This window comes from Phodopus roborovskii, unplaced genomic scaffold (genome assembly GCF_943737965.1).
Source record: "Phodopus roborovskii unplaced genomic scaffold, PHOROB, whole genome shotgun sequence".
Lineage (NCBI taxonomy): Eukaryota > Metazoa > Chordata > Mammalia > Rodentia > Cricetidae > Phodopus > Phodopus roborovskii.
In genome coordinates this window covers 4,961,417-4,981,187 of record NW_026126583.1, presented here as the reverse complement: position 1 = coordinate 4,981,187, position 19,771 = coordinate 4,961,417, and positions in this window count along the sequence as shown.

Here is a 19,771-nt window from a genome sequence, read left to right as displayed (position 1 = left end):
ACAACTCCCCCTGGTAGATTAGTAAAGAGAACAACACTGGGGGTCCCTGGTGGCCTGATGGGCCTATTGTTTCATTGGCACAGTGAAGGCCTCAAGGACATAGCATTCGAAATCAGTGAGCTTTGATCTTGCTATGGGAAGTACTGGGTCTCACTCTGACACATACACAGAGGGAGGGAGCTTGAAAGTCAGGGTCACCTAATGAAATGCCTAGAGGCAAAACCACATCCATAGAAATAGTTACAGTGGTATTTGCTTCTCCTACCCCAACTTAGGACCACTGCTGTAAGATCACAGCATCCTGCACTGCTGATAACTGTGAATTGCCCTTTCTTATCTGTTTACATCGTTCTGCTATCTACCCAGACTGATAGCCTGTGAGCATGGACCACTCCGTTTCTGATTCAGCTCTTATGTGCTGGGACCAAGAGCATTTGTCAGATGGAAGAATGCTGCCAACATTTATCATTTCTAACTCTCTGTAGCATGGTTATCTGGGACCCAGAACAGAGTGTAGGAACATATGAGAGACATATGCTTCTCATTAGTAGCCCTGCCCTAGTTTCTAAAAGCATCTCTCTGTCCTGGTCACTGTACTCTAGACTCCAGGAATTGTCCTTTATTGTCCTTCATTCAGGTCCTGAGGACACACAACCACATCTGGTCCAGTCCATCGCATACATAAGCCCTTCTACCATGAACACATCTGTGCCCCCCCCAAATGTTTCGTCTCTGGGCTGCGGCTCCATCTGCTCCTCAGTGAAGCCTTACCAACTCCCAGAGCAGGTCATGTATTCCTAGCACAGCCTCCTGGCAGTCCACTTCTCCAGCGCAAACTACAGATTTCCTTTTTCTTTTTGTGTATGTGCCATGTATAGGCGTTCCCACGTGTGTGGGGAGGTGTATATGCACACATAGGCATGCACGTGTGAGACCATGTGAGGTTGACATCAGGTGTCTGCCTCAATCACTCTCCATCACACATGATGAGGCAGTGTATTAGTTACATTTCTGTTGCTGTAATAAAACATCATAAAAAACAACAACAACAAACTAGGCAACTTATACATGAAAGAATTTGGGGGAGACTTACAGTACCAAAGAGGCAAGAACCCACAGTGGTGGAGTAGAGGTGGATGGTGGCAGGAACAAAAAATTGCAAGCTCTTATCTTCAGACCTAGAGTTGGAAGCATAAAGAGAGAAGTAGCAACGGCATGAGGCTTTGGAAATTCGAAGTCCCTCCCTGCCTCCCATGCATGGTGATACACCTCTGCCAGCAAGGCCACACCTCCTAAGCTTCCCCAAACAATGCCACCACTGGGAACCAAGCCTGGGGACACATTTCTCACTCAAACTCCCATAGGCCAGGGCTCTCACTTGAACTTGGAACTCAACAGTTCAAACCCTCTGGCCAGCCTGCTTGCTCTCGGTAACTGCAGGAATTGCAGGAGGCTCACCCCCCTTGCTCAGTGCTCGGCACACCACCGCTTTGGGGGCCAGAGAAACAAACTCATCCCAGATGCTCTCCTGGGATGATGCACTTCGCCCTCTAAGCCATTTCCCCCAGCACTTGTTTTCAGTTTGCTTGTGTCATTGTTGATTAATGACTATGTCCCTACTGGACTAGAAGTTCCAGGAACTCTGGGACTGCAACAAGTCTGCCCATTACTTAATAATATCCATGAGTTTCTGTTCACCGTTTAATAGCCAGGGCTTCCCACTGAGGTTGGCATTTGGTCAATAAATACTTGCTGAGTGAACTAGGCAATGGACGCAGGACACACGCGCGCACACGCGCACACACACACACACACACACACACACACACACACACACACACATTTATTACACCTCTTTCTCTATCTAGGAATATGCCTAAAGGTGGTAGATGGGGTTGACAGCAAACTTTATGTTGATATATCAGATTTACTCTCTTCTTGCCTTTTTCACATGATACGTGAAGTTTGCATAATACATACTACAAGAATTTTCAGTCTCTGCAGGCCTTTCCCTAAAGATCTTTGACTTAATGAAATTCACGAGGTGGCACATGTCCACAATTGAGCATTTGTTAAGTAGAATTTGAGTTCAGTCTGGTCGACATCGAGAGTTCTAAGCCAGTCAGGGCTACATAGTGAAATCTGCTGTAAAATCATGGGGCAGGGAAGCCAGAAAATGGCTCAGTTGTTAAAGACACATGCCAGCAGCCAGAAAACATGAAAATCTGATTTTATAGTGGCAGTTCTCCACACATAAACAATCTCACACACACACACACACACACACACACACACACACACACACACACTAAATAAATCATTTTGAAAATCCCTTCCAGACTTCATTTTCACTATCAAATGAGTCATTAGTGAGCTTTGTATCACAGTTTATCATTCATTTTTAAAACCTCCCTCTACGCCCACCCTACCACAGATGGCCGCTGCTTGTTTGCAAAGAATGCCGATTTGCTTTCAAACAAGACTACTCCCATATGCTCATGATTCATCCCTTCCTGCCTTTGCTTCATTTGTTTTACAGTTGGAGTTTGGTTCTGAAGCTGTTGCTGTGACAGAAAGCAACCAGGGAAAGGAAGAAAATGAAGAGAAAGGGGTCCAGAGGGCTGAAGGGAATACAGAGATGCTATATTGCTATTAAGCTTGCAGAAGGGCTTCAAGCCTGTTAGGTTTAAAAATCCCTTTAAAGATACACAAAATTCCTATGGGAACCCATCCTAGTGAGTAAGGGAAGGGAATGGGAAAGACATGGGTCCAGTGGTGTCCAGTCTGTCTATGTGTGCGACAGCCCATAGTTCATACAACTGAACCCAACATACGGCTCAGCTGCTGGTTATAGGGACCTTCTAAAAAGTGTGTGTCCTGTTGTGACAGCTAATTTTGATTGGTTGTTGGCTTGACACAACTTAGAATCACTTGGGAATTGTCTAGGCCTGTAGTTCTCAACCTCCCTAATGCTGTAACCCTTTAATAGAGCTTATGTTGTGGTGACCTTCAACCATAAAATTATTTCATTGGTACTTCATAAATGTAATTTTGCTTTTATAAATTGTAATGTGAATATCTGATGTGCAACCCCTGTGAAAGGGTCGTTTGACCCCCCAGGTTAAAGACTGCTGGTCTAGGTCATGTTGGCCTGTGAGGGAATTTCTCAATTGAGTTGACTGAGGTGAGAAGACCCACCTTGCCTGTGGGCAACAGTAGAGCCTGGACCCTGGGCTCGAGGAGAGCGTGGCCATGCACACATCAGTGGGTGCTCTCTGCTCTTGGCTTGTGCACAAGTGTACAGGTCTGTGTGTAGCCTCAAGGGTGATGGCTGAACCTTCCTCCACCATTCTCCACTTTCATATTAAGGCAGGGTATCTCTGGGTGGACTCAGCTGGCTGTTTTCTGGCTAGCCGGCTTGCTCTGAGAATTCCATCCCTGCCTTCTCACTGAGATGACAGGTAAGCTGCACCCACTCAGCTTTCGTGAGCAAATCCAGAGTCTGCTCCTCCTGCCTGTAAGTGGCTTATCGTTGAGCCATCTCTATAGTCCCAGGGCTATTACTTCCATAGGGAAATCAGAGAAAATAATTACCATATCCCCAACCTTCTCCCTCCTCTTCCCCAACATATTCCTCCCTCCCTCCCTTTCTCGAACTGTATGATAGAATCACTGGAATCTATTCCCTTGCTTTTCAAATACCATGACTAACAGTAATCACCATCTTGTACAATGTATCTAACTGAAACTCTGAATCCTCCACCTCTGGCCCCTGATGAGGGCTCTGCTTCTACCAAGTTGACTTCTTGTGGATTCCTTGTGTCACTGTGATTGTGCAGTCTGTCTTTCTGCATGGGGGGGGGTCTCTCACTGGACACATATTCTCCTGGTTCATACATGAGGGACACGATCTCTTCAATAGCCCACTTTTAGACTAAAGAAAGTTTCATGCACAACCAAAATCTGGTTGCTTTTTCCTAATTTGTTGAATTTTAACTGAGAACTTTTTCTTCCTTCAATCTTCATAAATTTGGAATATAGGGGAAATGTGGGAAAGGGGGAGAATGAAGAATAGTGGCTTCCTTATGTGTTAAAATAATGAAGAATTTTATATCACTGTAATGGAAATTTTGCAATGAGGTGGTGTCATGAACCACCTTTTTTTAATCTCAGATTTTCTTTATAAATCATTGTTCTACTTTTCTGCCAAGTTAACTGTCTTTATAATGAAGAAATCTCCTTAAATACCCCAAGCAACAACCACTGTGAAAATACAACTTTTGCCATGCACAGAAAACAAACTTCATTTTATACTTAAGGGATTATCAATTAGGTTTACATCACCAAGAAAATAACACACACACACACACACACACACACCTAAGTAAGGGTTCCAATTTTTAAATTTTTAAAACAATTTATATGTATGAATGTTTTACCAGCTGCCTGTGTAAGACCCTCAGAATGAGGAGTCTTCCAGTTTCGGTTGGTACCCCCAAGAACTCAATGTCCAGTCCAGTTGCTGCAACTCACAAGAGACTTTAATGAACAGGGTAAGTTTGTGCAAACGGGCTCCCTCAGCGCACAGGCTGAGAGAAGCCTCATTCCCCAGGCACAGCTGTTTTTAAAGGCAAAACCCACAAGCTTAGGGAGGGGCTGTGACCCTCTGTCCATTGAGTAGTGACCCTTTGAGTCTGGATGGTCTTGCTGTTAGGGTCAGCAGGCCTTAGGGCCTTGGGGTGTGCTAATTAATCTTGTCTGGGCAAACCAGAGTTGCAGCTATCTCTTTGTTTCTTAAGGACCCTATTTACCACCTGCTGACTTGCAGGAAAGGAGGGGCAGTGTGAATTCTTGGTATCTTGTTATCTCAGGGCCTTGTGAGGGGAAGTTAGCAAATTCCAGGAAACTGATATTGGTCTGGGTTAGCTTTCCAGGTCAGACTGTCCTTCAAGTGTGTGTGTGTGTGGGGGGGGTGGATTCCTTAACTTTACTTTTTTGTCTTTCACCTGTATACCACATGCATGCCTGGTGTCCCCAGAGGCCAGACCAGGACATCGGATCTCCTGAGGCTGGAGTTACAGAGGGTTGTGGGGTTCCAGGTGTGAATGCAGTGGTAGAGCCAGGCCCACAGCTGTAAGGAGGTCGTCACACTGTATAAGTACCGCCATACATATGGTCTCTGCTCTCTTGTTTCAGGCTATGAGCCTCAACTGTGAGTCACCTCCTACACCTTTAGGCAACACTTGTGTTGTCCAGGAGTGTTGAGAAAAGTTCAGAACCTGCTGTGCCAACCTGTGCAAGCTTTCCCAGCAGCACCATCTAGCAACTGCTTCTCACTTCTCATTGGCCAAACCACTTGCTTCCTTGGCCTCATGCAACTCATGCTGATGGTGATGTTTCATCAGTCATATTTCAACCTCAAAAACATTTTTTTATAATTCTGCTAGCAAAAACAAAACAAACCAACAAACCACAAAGACTAAATGAAAACAATCATGATGGATTTGGGTGGAGTGTAAATAGTATGCTAATACATCCTCCAGCTTCGCTTACATGAGCATAATTGATGTTCCTTACCTGTTTGACCTAGACAGCACTCTCCCATTAACTCTGCTATAGATCGCATGTCTAATGTTTGGCAGGTGGTATTGGCTCCTAGTTGCTTCTCAGCAACTTGGGGGCCACTTTGTCTATATTAAATCAACTGAAACCAGCTACCTTCCCTTTGTACCTATGCAGTGTAACCTTTTACCATTGGAAGGCCTGAAACTCAATCTTCAGGTAGGGCTCACGACACCTTTTCTGAACACCCATTCCATGAAGAACCATGAGATTTGCTTCCTTGTGCGCAACCACCAATTATATTAATTTTCCTTACTACCAATTACGTTTCCCTCACCTTACACCATTGTTTTTGTCAAATAAATACCCCTTGGTCCTGTCCTGTAGGAGGTGCATTTAGGCTTTTTTTTTTTTTTTTTTTTTTTTCCCACAGAATTGACTCTTCAGAATTATATATCTGTTTTGCAAAACCTACAGATTCATAATTGGCATGCTGCATGGTGATCAATATTAGCCATGAAACTGACCTTGTTTTCCTCTATTGATTCTTCTCACTGTGAGAGAAGAGCAGTTGGAACTCTGGACCACCCTGCCTCCTGTGGGGGTCACCTCCTCATGACTACTTGGAAAAGGAGGCTATAGGGATGGATTTGGAGATATTATTCCCTTCATTTTGATTTTTAGTCAATTAGTGAAACTAAAATGTTCGTATATCTAGTTTTTAGTCACTTCAAAAGTATTCATAGATTCAGGGTGTAATTTCAAAATAAAACCAGATTGTTAGTCTAAGAAGACCTTAATTTGATTATTAACAAAAGAACTTAAAGGATCATTAAAGTTTGAAAAATGCTGTGTCTGGTAGAAAGTTGAGTTGAGGCCCGATAAATACTAAGGCATCAGGTGCATGGGCTCTCACATGTGTCTAAGTGAAATTAAAGGATCCAGGAGAATAGATACAAGTGTCTGCTCTGACTCAGGGGGCCTTGCATGTGTGCTTCTTTGTGAGGAAGAAGGGGTTAGACTAGCTCAAGACAAGCAGAGAGCATTGCTCAGACATGTGGAGATCTGAAGACAGCTTTTAGGAGTTACTTTTAGGAAAGCTTTTCAGGACCCGTTTTTCTAGATAAGATCCCCCAACATAACACACTTAGAATTCTGTTTCTGGCTATGACAAACTAGCTGCCAGTGGGGTGAGCCCCTCGGTGGTAATCAACAGCTGCAGTTGATTGCATCTAAAACTAAACCCTGATGTTAGTTTCAGACACTAGGCAAAGGTAGCAGAAGTCTGTGATCTGGAACACATCACTTCTGACACTTTCAAGGTATGGCACAGTGTTATAGGCTATTTGATCACACATGAAGACTGAGATTGCATTATTTACTGGAAAAACCTGTTCCCAGCTGTGATGTGGCTCAGCCCTAGCACACCCATTTAATCAAAGAGCTTTCTGCTTGAATATTGTAAACAGGATTAAGTAAAATCAAACTTAGGTCAAGAGTAACCAATCAGCTAACAGGAAATAACCAACCATAGAGATTAAAAGGGAGTCAGGAGGATAGAGAGAGAAGAAGGGAGGGGTATCCAGTTGGAGGAGTTCTTGTTTGAGATGGTATAGAAGAAAGCTCTCATTCTGGAAGGATGGCAAGGGGGAAGCAGTTGGCTGCTTTCTCTGCCTCTCTGAGCTAGCAGGTTTTCACCCCAGCATCTGGCTCCTGGATCTTTATTGGTAAACTAGAGAGATAGAGACTAAGTTAAAAAGACACAACAGTACAGGTAATCCTGCTGAGTGGAGAAGATAGAAGTCAGAAGGCCAGGCTAGAGGGACAACTGAAATGTGAAGGGTGAGGTTCCTCAGGGAATGTTACCAGCAGGGATCTGCAGAAGGGGGTCTTTGAGCTTTTTGCTGAACCCCAATCCTAGGGCAAGTTTTCTTGTGACTGATCAAAGGCACTGGGGAGAAGAGAGTGAAACTCCAGAGCCTGAAGAGGCCCAGGCTTAGACACCCAAGAGAGAACCCAGAAAGCCTATTCTACACCTCTTCTAGCAAGGCTTTCAACCAGCATTGGAATATCAAGGTCATCTGAACTGCCAACATAACAAAGTCTAATGTGCTATTAAATAATGCAATAAAACACAAATGACCAACTTAACTATGCAGTATTCATAACTTGTAGCATGCAGTAAGTAATGAGAAGAACAAGATGTAATCTACGACCAAGAGAAAAGGCATGTGATTGACAGGTCTAGCAATGACAGAAAAGATGTAATTAGCAAATAAGGATTTTAAAAGATACTTGAATGTATGTGCAATGTGTATGTTCGTGTGGATACACATGTGTGTGTGCAGGCTGCAGACCAACCTTAGGCCTTCTTGGTTGTGTGGCAAGCACTTTGTGGAGTGAACTATCTCACTAGTCCCGAAATAGCTATGTTTCCCCCAAAATGGGCAAACTACTTAGTAGAAAGTTCGCCAAAGACATTAGGTGGCAAGTGACGGGACAGCTGCACCGGCAAAGGCACTGTTTGTCATCAAGCTTAGTGGCCTGAGTTTGGTTACCAGGACCCACACATGGAAGGGGAGAACCAACTGCTATAAGTTGTCCTCTGACCTCCACAGATGCACCATGGTACGGGCATGCCCACATACACACACGTCAATAGATGTGATTGTTTTAAAAAAGAATATATGTAAATACTAACACATTAGCACATCAGTCAATAGGGAAATCTTAAATCACAATGTAATACCACCAAACAACTTCATAATGGCTGAAATTTATAAATGCTGGCAAGCATGTGGAATAACTAGGCCTCTGCTATCATTTGGCAGTAATAAAAAGAATGTCATGAGCATTGGGGAATATAGTTTAAACATTTAAAAAAAATAAAACCTATGCCTACTATGCCTAGATATTTCTCCAAAAGAAAATATATGTTCATGCAAATATATTCATGTGCATAGATTACACTACTCTGACTTATAATAGCCTCATAGGAAACAATCCAGTTGCTAATTAGCAGATGGTAGTGTAGTCTGGAAATAAAATGTCCCCCACAGGCTCATGTGCCTAACCATTTGGTCCCCAGCTAGTGGCACTGTTAGTGAAGGTTGTATGTAATAAGTCTTTTCTGTCCTGCTATCTAGCTCCCAAATAATGACATGGAGGCTTATTATCAAAGCCCAGCCTTCACTTAGGCTTATTTTTAATTAGCTTCTATAACTTAAATTAATCCATTTCTATTAATCTACATGCTGTCACTTGGCTTGTGGCTTTTACCTTTCTCTCCTCATGCACATTCTGTTTCCTCTGCATCTGGGTGGCAAACCCCTTTCTTCTTCCCAAAACTCTCTGTGTCTGGAGGTCCTGCCTAACCTCTCCCTAGATATTGGCATTCACCTTTTATTAAACTACTCACAGTGACATATCCTTACAAAGTGTAATCAAATATCTCACAACATTTCCCCCTTTTGTCTAAATAAAAGGGAAAGGGTTTAATTCTAACATAGTAAAACTATATAAAGCAAGAACAATTATCAGGTAAGAATTACATTTACAATATCCAGTCCATTTGTATTTGGCAAATTTGGAGAAGTTACTCTATTATCTATCTTATGTTGATGAATTTAAAACTTTATCCATAAGCCATTTCTCATCATAACTTGTATTACCATCCTAAAAATACCTTTTTGATCTTAAACATTTTCTTAAACAATTTAAGCTTTTATAACTCTCAACATTATACACTTTATAAGTTTGTGAGTTTCTTTTCAAATCTGTAACTATAACTATTTCATCTTTAACTCCATCAGAGACCCAAGAAGAATATAATATTACCTGAGTAAACAGGAAATGCAGAACAAAATTTCCAAAACTATAGAAATGACAGAAACATCAGGCTGCCTGGATAGTTACCCCAGTTTCTTCTGCAACATTGGGGGATCCAACTTCAGTCTACAGGCCTAGAATATCTGACAGACTTTTATGAAGCAGGAAATTCTTATGAAGCAGGAATTTTGAAGCTGAGCAGCACCTGCCTGAGAGACTGTAGGACTAGGAAGCCACATCCAGCTCCTCATCCAGAACTTCTCTAAATTTGGATATTCAAGACTCTACATTGGACACCATATGTAATGAGTCTATCTCCGTCCGTTAGCCAGCTCCCAAATAATGACACAGAGACTTCTTATTGATTATCAAAGCTCAGCTTTAGCTTAGGCTTGTTTCTAGCTAGCTCTTATAACTTAAATTAACCCATTTCTATTAATCTATATGCTGTCGTATGGCTCATGGCTTTTACCGCTCCTCCTGCATGTCCTGTTTCCTCTGCATCTGTCTGGAAAATCTTCCTTTCTTTTCCCAAGGCTTTCTCTGTCTGAAGTTCCAGCTATACCTCCTGCCTAGCTATTGGCCATTTAGCTTTTTATTAAACCACTCACAGTGACACATCTTCAAACAGTGTAATGAAATATCTCACCAGAGCTGTGGAACCTTCAGGAGGCACAGCCTTGTGTCACTGGGGCCTGGGTGTTGAGGTTTTATAGCCCCGCCCGCACTCCCTGTCCACTTTCTGCTTCCATTCTTCCTGCCTTCCCCATCATGAAGGGCCACATCCCTTCGACCTACATGCCAGAATAAAACATCCCTCTTTGAAATTGCTTCTTGTGAGGAATTTGGCCACAACATTTAGAAAAGTAACTAAGACAGAGGGATCAACAAATGGTGACCTATGTTAAGTCAGAAGCTGTGGAAGAGTTTGTGATCATCATCATTTCATGGACATGGGCAGAAGACAGTCAAAAAACAGGTTAATCCTCACAACGATCATGGTAACAGCGCAATAACACTGTATTCTCTGCTGCAATCCTCCTGCCGTGGTGCATATATAGTGGGCATGCTGGAGGGGAAACCACAATGAGCTGACTGGGCAGGGACTAGGACAAACCCACCCATCTTCCCCTCCAGACAGAGGCACCCATAGAAATTCTGTAAGACAGCAAAGTCCAGATTGTATTGGCAACTGTCATTGAATGTGTAAGTTTTCTACTGCTGCATAATGGATAATCATAAATGTAGGTCATGATTGAAACTAGAAAGAAAACTGGCCCTCCAGGCATGTTTGATCCAGAAAATATTCTCAAAACAAAACAGCAACAAATGTGCCTTTGGAGCTGCTCCAATACCAGAAAGGCCACTGAGCAGAGTCAACAGAATCCTGCCTACAGATCCTGCTCCCTGTGCACAGAAGGGAAATTGCACCCTGACTGCCCAAGGCTAGTGCTTCTGGGGTGAGAGCTAAGTGCCAGAATGTATGCAAAGCAGCTTAGCCATACCTAACAGGGACTGCTCCAGAGGAGAGACACTGCCCGCCCCAGCACATCCCATCACCAACACGGGTGTCCTCTGTTACTTGCAGGGTACTTAATAATCCTGTTTGCTTCTACCAACCCAGCAATTGCCATCCCAACCCATTTAGCTGAAATGACACCTGTTTATTATCTTTGGTTTTTGATGGGTTCTCTATTCAGGATCCGACAAAGCTGAAATCAAGGTATCAGCAGGTGGAGCAGAATTCTCAGCTGGGATTGGAATCCTCTAAGTTCAATCAGGGTTTCAGCACCTCTTTTTATTAGCTCAGTGGTGCCGCCCCCCCCCCCGCCTCTCCAGGGTTTCTCTGTGTATCTTTGGAGCCTGTCCTAGAACTCACTTTGTAGACCAGGCTGGCCTGAAACTCACAAGAGAGCCACCTGCCTCTGCCTTCCTGGTGCTGGGACTAAAGGCGTGTGCCACCACCACCCAGTTGCTCATTGGTTTTTAACCGTGAGTTGCAATCTCTTTGGGGATCAAGTAACCCTTTCACAGGGGTTGCATATCAGATACTCTGTATATCAGATATTAACGTTACAATTCATAACAGTAGCAAAACTACAGTTAAGAAGTAGCAACAAAATAACTTTATGGTTGGGTCACCACAACATGAGGAACTATATTAAAGGGTTGCAGAATCAGGAAGGTTGAGAGCCATTCTATTAGCTCTTGAATCTGCCCTCAGATTCTAGCCAGGTTCAAAGGTTTAGGAGAATCCACTTCCAGTTTGCCACAATGGAGTCTAAGCCAGCAGACTGGAATGGAGAAAGGATCCTGTCATCTTGCCCTCGCCAGTGCTGACATAGTTAGGGAATGTGCCTTACTATCGCGGTTTAATAAGGATCAGGATAAACAAGTAGGCAGAACAGATGTTTATTCAGGGAGAAATAACTTACAACCTAGATGGATGAACACCAGCAGGTTCCACCGGATGTTCTCCTCTGCACATCCCACCAGCTAAGACAGCATTCCCTGGCTCCTCCTCAGACCTAGTTCCACAGGTCAATTCCGCCCATGGCTCCACCCCCAAATGGGCGTGGTCAGTGTCACAGAAGCGGACCAATATCTCACTACACCTTATAAACTCCTGCAAGGACAATAGGGACTTGCTTGTGACTAAAATTTAAGTCAAGCAATGTTTGAAGTCATAATTTAGCTTGATCATTTCCCTCATTGAATTAGAGTTTGTGGGCGCTAATAAATACACTAGAGGTTTAAACTTCAAGTATAAATTGTCACTAGACCCTCTCTGCTACCAGGAGTCATCCTTGTCAAGCCTCAACTGCTCAGTAAAGGAACTAGCCAAGCCTAAGAAGGTGTGGCTCTGAGGTAGAGGCTTGAGGCTAGCATTCAAGAAGCTATGATTGTCCTTGCCATTGCTTACATATACGTTAGCAAAGAACTAAAATTAAACAAAGAAAATGGCTAATAATAAGTGGTATCATTATACTTCCTGTTAAATTGGTCAAGAGGGTCCAGGACAGAGGCCCCCAACCTTCCTAATGCTGCAACCCTTTAACACATTTCTTCACATTGTGGTGACCCCCAAACATAACATTATTTCATTGTTACTTCGTATCTGTAGTTTTGCTTCTGTTATGGGTGATAATGTAAATACCTGATAAGCAGGACATGACTCCTGAGGGTGTTGAGAGCCACAGGCTGAGAACCATTTGTCTAAGCAATCCCGAGGGGCAATGAAACTCACTGGGCACACTGAGACTATACTAAGCAATGTTAATAGTCAACAGGAAGAAAATGATCATTCTGTGACCTTTACAAATTTTGTCAGGGCATTAAAAATTCCTTAGAGTTGGTCATAAATGTAAAGAAGAATATAGTTAAGGAACTAATTTACCTAGAACTTTATAATTTATTAGTAGCAGCTTTATTGACTTATAATTCATATGTTATAAAATTCGAAGTACATTTCAGTAATTCTTAGCACAGTCTCATGCTACTCAGTCTCCACGATTTCCCAACCCCAGGAAAGCACTAGGCCATTTTCTGTCTAAATGGGTTTGCCCAGGAAGGTCATTTCCTGTCAGAAGACTGCACAATGTGTGGTCTTGTGTGTGTGGCTGGCTTCTTAAACACACTATTATGTTTTCAAGGGTCACTTATGTCACACATGAGTCAGCCTTCCATTCTCTTCATGACTGAATAGAATTTCATTGCACTAATACATCACATTTTGCTTGTCCATCAATTGATAGATATTTGGGTCACAACTTCTTTCCTCTATTCTGTCAATAAACTGGACTTGGGAATGCCGCTTTCCTGGCTGCACATTGGGTGTCCCCCGATGGTGGTGATGTCAGTGCCCCATTGTGAGCAGTTTTTCCCAAAGCTCAACTTATATTTGAATTTATTTCCCTCTATATTGTCACCAATCTCTCTTTTGGCTACAATCTTATTTTTTTTTGTCAATCCACTTTCCTCTTTCAGTTACTTATCATTGCAAAAGAGCATATGGTTTTGCCACAGAGAGACAAAGAGGCATCATGGCTACACACCTCAGTCTGCATGAACTGACTACCAGACAGAGTTGCCAGTAGCGGATAGACATGCAACAAGTAATATGATTGGTCACTGAATGGGGCATGGTCTGCACTTTACCCAGTGATGTGTGGACTGAAGTGATGCTTGCCCTTGATGCTGTTACTCAGAGCAGTTGCTGAAACTCGAACGTGCATCTAGGAATTGGTGCCATATAACTTCAGCCTAGTAACTGAAATCCAGGCTGACCCAACTGCAAACTGACGATTGCTCGTATACTTCCAGAATGCAAGTACATTTTTTTTCATAAGAAATTAGAATACAAAGTGTTGGTAATTGGTAAAAACTTGAGTAGGCTTAGGAATGTTAATGTCTTCATTTTAGATATATACTGGATTTTAAAATCCAATAAGTAAATCAAACCAGAAAGTACTTGAGTCCTCTGTGTTCTTGCCACCTGCAGCAGAACATGGAGATTTAACAAACCCACAAGAAAATGACAGGCGTCTGTGGTGCTTGCTAGGTGATCAGGGAAAGAACCTGTGGCCTCCTTTGTTCCGGCACACCCTCTGTGTCTCTGCATACACCCTCTCTCTCCAGGTCAGCCTCTTGCTCTTCTCACTTGAGAGTCCCATGATGTCCTCAAGAAGCAAACTCTCCATTCTTCCTCTTACCCAGACCGCCTGGGATAAGGCTTGGAGAAGGCACTGGATTCAAGCGAGCCTGGAGTTACAGATAGTTGGGTGCTGCCATTTGCGTGCTTAGAACTGAACTTGGTCCCCCACCAGAGCAGCAAGTGCTCTTTATCCATTTCTTGATGGTTTTATGTGCATTCCTCAGATGCGCTCCTTAACCTTTACAATGTGACTGTCACCGAAAGCTTGTTACCAAATAGCAATTATGGCCTAAGTGGCCGACTCTGGCCAAATGTTGGAAATAGCACAATGAGTAAGACATTGTCCGTATCCTCGGTGATGCCTAGTAAGGACATGGAGTCATAAAAGCTTCAACCATTCTCCTGTAGACAGCAAGAAGACATCTTCCTAGAGGAAGAACTTTTTACTGTGACAGATGTATAGAGGAAGACTGGGCCTAGGTGACAATAAAATTGCAAGGGTTTTATACAAAATGTCACCTCTCTTGGGAGGTACGAAAAGATCATGTTTAAGCTATGAGTCCTTGCATGTATTTTTCTACTACATGCATGTGGTAGATGAGACCATCAGATGGACACCACTGGATACAGTACAGGCTCCTGTATCTCAGGCTCGTCTTGAATTGGCTGTGTAGCTGAGAATGCTCCAGATCTTCCTGCCTTAGCTTCTGAGTGCTGGGATTACAGGTGTGTGCCACTATGCTCAGTTGATGCAGTGCTGGACGTTAGCGCTGGGTTTCCTACATTAGGCATGCACTCAAACCAACGGAGATGCTTCCCCAGCTTGATCTGTGCCTTCTTGCAGCAAGGTTTTTGCCAGCACTCAATCTGTACTCTGCAAAGTTCCCCTCACTCACTGTGTGTCACTTACACACAGTGTAAGGACAGCACTGGGTACTACTAAGGACCCCTCCTGGGTGTCACATGCTTCGGCCTCCGTATGGGGCCCTGGAAGAGTCCCCGCCAACAGTCACAAGACAAACCCACAACAGTGCCAATATAGCACAGGGACAGTGGTTTTTCTTCTCTTTAGCCATTCAGATAGTTATCCTTCCAGGGTTCCTGGGGGGAAAATGAATCAAACCTTCCTGGCAAATGCTTCGGCCATTGGAACCATCTGCTATAAAAAGAAAGAGAAGAAACTCAAGCAGAAGGATTTTTTTTTTAATGTTTTAGTTAAGCAAAAGCCATTATTTAGGTGGCAGTGGCAGACAAAATCACTCTTCTTGGCAAAAGTGTTGGAGTGTTTCTTTCTTTCTTTTTTCTTTTCCTTGTCTTTTTCTTTAAAATGTTTAGAAGGAAGAAATGTCTACTCCTTCTTGCCCAAAGTATGAGTCTAATTAGTCAAGCCAAAAGCACAGTGCTGTGAAGACATGATTCTGGAGAAAGGATCTCCTTCTCTCATTCATCAGTCACCACGGTTCCTGCCATGGCAGCCTTACTGTTCCTCTGGCAGCAGCTGCCTCCTGTTTCCCTTCACTCCCTAGGCCCGAGCTAACAGATGTCCCCAGACTTGGAGGTCACGGCAGATGGGAGAAAGGAAGTGGGTGTCCCTGGAGGGCAGCTACCCCAGCTCCTACAAGGCACGGCACTCACCAGCCTCGCGGAGAGGCGGGCAGAGGACACTGTCCAGTGTGCAAACACCAGAATCGAAGGCCATCTTGACTCCTGGTGTGACACACAGGTGGACAAGCCATGTCATCGGGGGATGGAGGCGACTGGTGGCTGCTGAGTGTCGCTGGCCTACCATTGTCTTCTGACCATGGAGCCTTGTTCAGTCATGTAGTTTGGGGACTGGTAGGACTGGCCAATTTTCTTTGTGGTTTTATAATTCCCTCCCTCCTCCCTCCTCCCTCCAACTCATTTCTCTCATTCTTCCCTCTCTCTCTGCTTTTTCTCTTCCTTTATTCTACCCCCTCCTTCTTCTGCTCTTTTTGGGCAACCAATTTAGAGAATCACTTTGTATCTCTCCCCTGCTTTCCCCCTTCTTATTCCTGCTGCCCTTTCTATGGATGCTCTCCAGCCCTTCAGGGTTCCCTCATCTAACCTCAGACCAGACACATGGGGCTCAGGTAGGGATCTGTGAAGGGAAACCCAGACAGGAAGGGGTAGAATGCTGGATAAGGGCACGCATGCCTGAGACCACATGAAACTCTCGGGGAAAACACAGCAATGGGGCTGGCTGAGTCTGACAGAGCTGATTTAATGGTAAAAGGAATGGGCCTCGCCACAGGGACTGCTCCACCCAGGGTGCACACGGAAGCAAGCTCAGGGTTTCAAAGCAGCAGAGTGGGAATGAGAAGAGAGAGGACAGGGTAAGGATAGGAGGAAGTCTTGGCCTTTTGAAAACACACACACACACACACACACACACACAGAGAGAGAGAGAGAGAGAGAGAGAGAGAGAGAGAGAGAGAGAGAGAGAGAGAGAGAGAGACCTGCAGTCCATAGCAAAGCATTCATTGCACTGAATCAAACCCATACAGGCTGAACCCAGACTCTTCAGCTTCCTTCTTGCTGTTAGTAGCATCTTGGAGGAACAAGTCTGGCAGATTAAAAAAAAGGAGACAGTAAGTGAGCCCTTGGCACACAGGCTCTCACATGAGCAGACCCACGGGATGGACCCAGGTCCTCACCTCATTATTGTCCCCTCTCAGACTCCAGTGAATTCGGTCAGCCTCCAAGGACCGAAAAACATTAAGAACAGCAGTACCAGCCATCAGACTGACGTGAGATAAGATCTTATAAGCCAGAATGTCAGTTAGCATTACACAAGCCTGGGGCTTAACAATGAAATGCCACTGGAAGGCTTCACCCTGATTGAGAGACTGCTCTTATTATGGTGCCAGCGCTGTTACAAGGTATGTGACAGCATAGCTAATGTCTGCCAGGTCTGGGTAAGGAGAGAGGAGACTTGTGTGCAGGGCTCCTGGGAGCAACCACCCTCTGCATCCTCCATAAGTCCATGGATATTGCAAAGTTACCCAGAATCAGGCTCTTCTAAGACTATCCCTAAGGGGAGGGGGGGGTGAGAATGGAGGACAGCCAGGTGCATTACTAGCTTTCAACTTCCCAATTTCAGTTGGACCCAGGCATGCACCCTATCAAAGGGAAAAGAAAGTTCCAGAAACTCTTCATCGCTTCAGAAAAACATGGCTAGAATGTTCCAGAAACTCTAAGCATCAGTCGACTGGACATGAAAGATGACTCCACTTTCCAGTTTGTGTTTATTTCTGTGGGACTCAAACCCATGTCCCAGAAAATTACAGGACACAGCCATTCATGTGCCTACTTGATGTCATCACTCCTGGGTAGTATTGCATGTGCCTGTGGAGATTTCCAAGGGCTGCGTTAAATATGTGCAGAAACGGAAACACATGTTTAGAGGTACTTCACACATCAAAGACAGAAAATGTTAAGGAACAGAGGGGACTTTCGGAAAAGCCCAATGCAATGTGTTTCAGCTGGTGGGAATTTCCTCTGAAGGGAGTTGAAATTTAGCTGATAACTTTGCTCGAGGACAAAGACCACACCATCCAAACACACAGGCACAGTCTGGACCTTGCTTCAAAATGCAAGGGAAGCAAGGAGACTGCTTTCTTCTGTTCTATTTTGTTTGGGTCTATAGCTCACCTAAGTAAAGACCCGAGGGCTAGGTCTCAAACTCCAGAACAGTCAGCTAAATGGCTGGCGATTCTGCAAAATCCACCTCCCAAAGTACAATCGTTTATCACGGCTGCCTTGATAAATTACCACAATACAATCCTAGTGCTTTAACCAGTGGATGTTTATCCTCTCTCACTGCCAGAGACCAGACATCCTAAATCAGAGTGAGCCAGAGCTTCTCTCCTCGTTGTTTTGCAGGGGTGTTGAGAGACAGGCTTTTCCTGGGGACTCAGCAACTGACCACAGATAGGGAACTGAGACAGATCTGATGCCTCCAAAATTTAACTTGGTGAAACAATGGTTTTTATTGGGTTACTTACAGGAGCTGAAATGACTAAAAAAGATGACGCACCAAATCTGGACACCTAGACAGCACTGCCCAGCCTACAGGCAGCTCCACAGCTCGGGATATGTCCTTTCGGGGCGGCTCAGCTGGTTTTCATTTCTCCCTGGAGGTTGGCTGGACTCTGGTTCCACCAGGCCAGGGTTGCCTGAAAGTTTCCTTGCAGCTTGGCTGGCCTAGGAACAACTCTCAGCAGGCTTTGCTGTTTATATCCTCTTGATGAATGTGTAGGGTGTGAGGGAGTAGTGAATGTGGTTAGTTTCAGGGAATTCTGGATGCTATTTAAGCTTTTTAGTTCCTTTCTTATGAAACTACCCTATAATATTTCACCTCCCTCTTAGAATACCCTGTTGTTTCATCTGCCTGTAAACATCTTCTTAAGAAGTTTCCCTCCAAGATGGAAGGTTTTAATATCCCAGAAAATGCCTGTTCCTATGGCTACTGGGGTTCGGTCACTTGAGGCCACATAATGGAAGTCTCTTCTAACATTGCCTAGGACCTTTCTTCACCCTCTTACTTTTATCTCTTACATAGAATTTTATCCCAAGATTTGTACATTTGTAAAGGTTCTTCTTCTTCTTCTTCTTTTTTTAAGTACAGTTATAGTCATAGATCTGACCGTCAAGACATGGGCATATGTTTTGGGAAGTCACGGGGCCTGCTCACTATCAAATTCATAATTTAGACTTCCGGGTCTGCAACATTTCAATGATTTGAAAATAAACAATATTTACTCCATCTTTCATTGCTGGTGGAAAGGAACTTCTCATTCTTTTCTGACTTTAAGAGAACAGCTGGTGTGCACCCCAAGGCTAATGCTGGAAATCAGGTGCAAGGGTGCCCCAAGTCCCTGTCTATATGGAGGGAACATAAGCAACTAAGAACAACAGATCACCTACATGGAAGAGAACACACCTGGCTTTCTGAGCAAGGTGAGGGCACTTTCAGAAGCAAGTACGTGAGAAAACATCTGTGCACGCCATGATAGTAGGATGGGGGAAATCGTTGTGCCCCAATTCTGAACCCCCAAATCACCAAGAGACCCAATCTGATACAGAAACAGAGAGTCTTTAATTAATTACGACTTAACTGTATAAACTCGGGTACTCCGCCCATCTGATGCAACAGGTAGAGCGAGAAGGACCCAGAGGGACCATGGGGGCGGGGAATATATTGGGGTAGAGCAAAGGGGGGTGTCAGTGGGTCTGCAGCACCCTCAGGACATCCAGGTGTGCTTCTGGGCTTGGGTGACCTGTCCTGCGTTGGCGGGTCACCTGTATCTGCAGGAAAGGTTGCTATGACCTATAGACCCTCCCAAGGCCGTTGCTATGCTCTGTATTCCACTGTTAAAGCCCATCCAGTTTTGCATATTTATGGTGTTTGTGTATATGTCTACATATGGTTTTCTTCTCTTTAAATTCTGTTTTACTGGTCAGTTTGTATTCTAAAGAGAAGGAAGGCTTGGAGTTTGATGGGTGGGGAATATCTAGAAGGGCATGAGGGAGGAGAAACTATGATGGAAAATTATTGTATTAAAATTATTTTCAGTAAACAAGGGAACATCTTTAAGGGGAGTAACATGTGAAGGGACACTAGCCCCTTGATCGTGTGGCTTTGGCAGGCCTTTCCCTTCTCCCCCATTCCCTCTGCCTTGCTAAAATCCATTAGATGACACTCCT